The following is a 3,800-nucleotide window of genomic DNA, read 5'->3' as shown; positions in this document are numbered from 1 at the left end:
ACTTCGGTCCGCGTTTTGTGCAGAGGACCCGAGATGGCGCCACAGTACCCGTGGCCGAGGCGAGATATCATGCATGGTCGCTACGGGGCCGCGAATGCCGCTCGAAATAAATAAAAAAAGTCAGCTTTCACGCTGTAACGAGCGCAAAAACATAAAAATGGCGAACAAATACGACATTTTGACGATACCGTCATAGATATCTGCTGAATATGTTCAGTTACCCACCTAGAAGGTTCGCCATAGGAGGATGCCTTCGCATTCGGACATGTGATATTGTGCACCTCCACCAGACGTCACGTAGTAGTGACGCTGTAGTAAACAGTCGTGAAACTGTGTATGACGAAACTGATTCTTTATTGGGCGAACCTGTGCCCACAAAAGCAAGCTACACTCGAAGCACAACGAAAGCGGCGAACACAGTCGGCGATCGTCGAAAATCTGATCAGCGGCGAAACGCATCGGATTTTATACATGAGTCATCGAAGGTTCCAAATTAATCCCTGGTACCCGCGTGTCTTCCTGAAAGTTCTAGACAATTCGCGTCGCTCATACAATCAGATTACATGAGCGTCGGTGATAAGAGACAACGGATAGAAGCATCGATAACGTTCGAGAAATTTCCGATACATGCAGGCGCGTCCTGTGCCTAGCGATAACGTTTAACAGCCGGTGAAAAGCGGTCACCGGTGAAAGGATAAACATGTATATGAGTCAATATTAACATATGACAGTGACGTAGCGTTGATATATGACAGAAGTTAGTTCTGTTTGTTGAAGTAATGCTTACCTAGTTAGACAAATATAAACCCAAAACATTCTCATTGTTACATGCGTAGCTCTAGCACGGAGAGAAAAATTTCCAGTCTGACAAGGCTACGTTTGGTGGCAGGAGGGTGCGAACGGTCCGCAGGCGCCTTTCTTTTTTTCTGTCTTTGTCAAATGAGCAGGGCAGTCAGGAAACTTCGTCGGCACGGCGTCTTTTCCCAGAGCCGCCTTTCGCGGTGCACTCACAAGAACGAGTCCTTTGTACACTGCTTCCCACATCGTCACGTACCTCGGCTCACTTCACGTACCTCGGCTCGAAGTGCTTCTCGCACACGTAGTCAGTCGACAGCAGCACGCGGTCCTTGCGCGGAATCGCATGGCTCCATATGTTCAGGCGGTCCGTTTCTCGGGGTGCAACAAAAAGCGACTCTTTTTCAGTGCAGGTCTCGTAGCCAGATTTGCACCATGGCAAAAAATCACTTCTTGCCCATTTCACCGCTTGCTCGCACGAAGAGCATAGCTTGTCATTGCACACAAAGAATGAAAACAAGGGCGCAACGTGGCGACAACTGCTTCAACAAGACGGCGACCGCTCGTCCACAAATGCGCAATAGGGGCCGGCTAGCCCGGCTGTCGGCCACGCAACCGCTCCTGCCATCTCGCGGCGTGATGGAGCGGAGGTACGGAAGTTCGACGCAGCGAGTGCACGGCGGCGGCGCTCCGTCGTTCCACCTGTACTTCCAACACCGTGCCCACGGCCTTTCACGCGACAGACGTCGCGTTTGCTTTCCGCCGTGCGTTCGCTTTCCGTGATATTCACTCGCGCATACGGCGCGCGGCGAAGATTTTATCGCCCTTGGACTTTATACGAAACCTCACGGCGACGACGACGGCGACGGTGACGGCAGAAATTCGGTTGAAGTGTCCATATAATTGCTGTCGCAATAAAAAAATCTGAGGACACCTAAGCACGTCTTATTAGTTGTGAATGTGAAAGCATTAATGCCCAATTGAACGGCGCAGAGCGGTCCTTCGAGTTTCGCGCTGCGAGTAATGTACCGTTGCGGTACGTGCTGCCTGAGCTAGCAAGCAGCATCAGCCTGCACTGCCAACGCCTCATGCCATCGACGCGGCGATGCCTTTTACCCTCACGCAACTCCTGACGCGGCTGCCAACGCTGGCTCTGCAACACTTGCCAATGCCGGCCTCTGCTCCCTCGAGGGGCGCTCGTGCCGAGAGCCAGATAAAGGGTTACGCGGCCTTGCGGCGATGCCCTATTCCCTCACGGAACACCTGGCGCACCAGCGAGGCAGCATGTGTGCCCTTTCGCCCGTTCTGCTCCGTAGAGGCGCAGCTGACGTGGCGTCGCAGCCGATGGGAACACAGTGGATGCGCTCTCGTGACGTGGCGTCGCAGCCAATGTCAATGTGAGTTTAGGTGCGCTGCTACAGACACACGCGGTATTTTTCGCTCAATGGGCCACTTGACGCTTCTGCATCAACATCGCTCATGAGAATCACATCCATTGTATCGAGAAATGTCGTTTACTAAATTGTTCTGCATTTAACCACCTGAATTGCTCACCTCATACCCTGTCGGCCGTACATTATCTGACTGTACAGGTGAGGTGCACAGATCAGTGGGGTTCTGAATGTATGCCTTTTGCACTTCCAAACTGCACTGATAACAAATGGCAATGATAAGTTCTTATTGTTCCTATTGCTTATTGCAATTATTCTTCTTTTCGCTGCTAATTTGTCTGCAAGGTGAGATAATAGGGCGTTACCCATTAACTGATTTATCAGCCTCCGACAATTATATTTGTGGTTATTTGTACGTTCTTATGTTTTCTGAACTTAGACAAACTGCACTCATCGTAATAGATTGATGTAAACAAGCAGGCCCAACAAAATCTTATAGAAATCTGTTGTTTAAAAAGGCAAACAGCTAGAGTTTGACAGTGGGGACGCGCATTCTCTGTGAAGTTGGAAACAGTAATTGAACAGTATACAGCAACGTGCAGTTTCATTGACAGTATGGTGGCCACGAATGCCTAATGGTGGCTTCAACGACATGACAAACGTCATAGAACACGGCACAGGAAACAGGAACCGGCGGACAGCGCGTTATAGACAGATTACAATAGTATATAAGTACCCCTTTTATATATATATATATATATATATATATATATATATATATACAAACAATGATGTTGTGGTGGATCTGTAAACCTAGACCAGCGAAGCCTCCCATGCACCGCTGTCGAGTAATGAACACTACAATATTTCTCGATGCGCTTCCTGCAAAACAGATGTCCCGAAATGCTTCTCAGAGCTTCCACTTGCGTCATTTTTTCACCCTGAGGTGCGCGGCTATGTTACCATCCTCTCTTCTGAAGCTCTGCGAAAGGTTTTCATGCGATTCTACGTTTTCATTTTCGTGTTTTGAGTTTCAAGCCTGTCACTGCACTGATCTTGGTCTTTTGGTGCTCACTTATCGGCATATTTGTCAGGTTACTCTGAAACCACTTATTTTGATCACCACGTTGCTGTAACTTCTCAAGACCCCTAGTAAAATACATTGCACATTGCCTTCTACATGTTTTAGAAATTCATTCGCAAGTGATTACGCAAAAAATTCATTCTGCGTATAAAGTACGGTGCATGTGTGACTGTAAAGAAGTGGCTTACTTATAATCTTGCCATCCGCTTTCGAGGAATTTGACACTCAATGGATCTAGATCTCTGTGTCGTCCAAGACGGCCGAAAGCAAACTTGAGGTGTGTTTAGATATCACTGAGATTGCGTGAAAATACCGGACGCGCCAGCAGCATGGCAATGTACTACACGTAGCTCCATCTTCATCTCTACGTTTAAGCCACGAAATGCACTTTTTACCATAGCAAACATAAGGAGATGTTTACGTACATGGCCGCGCAGTTTTTTGGCATCTAACCGTGGTATTTAAATTAAAAAAATGTTTTTCAAGTTCATAACATAACAGTAGACAATACAAACCACCTTGAAGAGCGC

Source organism: Dermacentor silvarum, chromosome 4 (assembly GCF_013339745.2).
Source record: "Dermacentor silvarum isolate Dsil-2018 chromosome 4, BIME_Dsil_1.4, whole genome shotgun sequence".
NCBI lineage: Eukaryota > Metazoa > Arthropoda > Arachnida > Ixodida > Ixodidae > Dermacentor > Dermacentor silvarum.
This window is presented reverse-complemented; position numbering follows the sequence as displayed.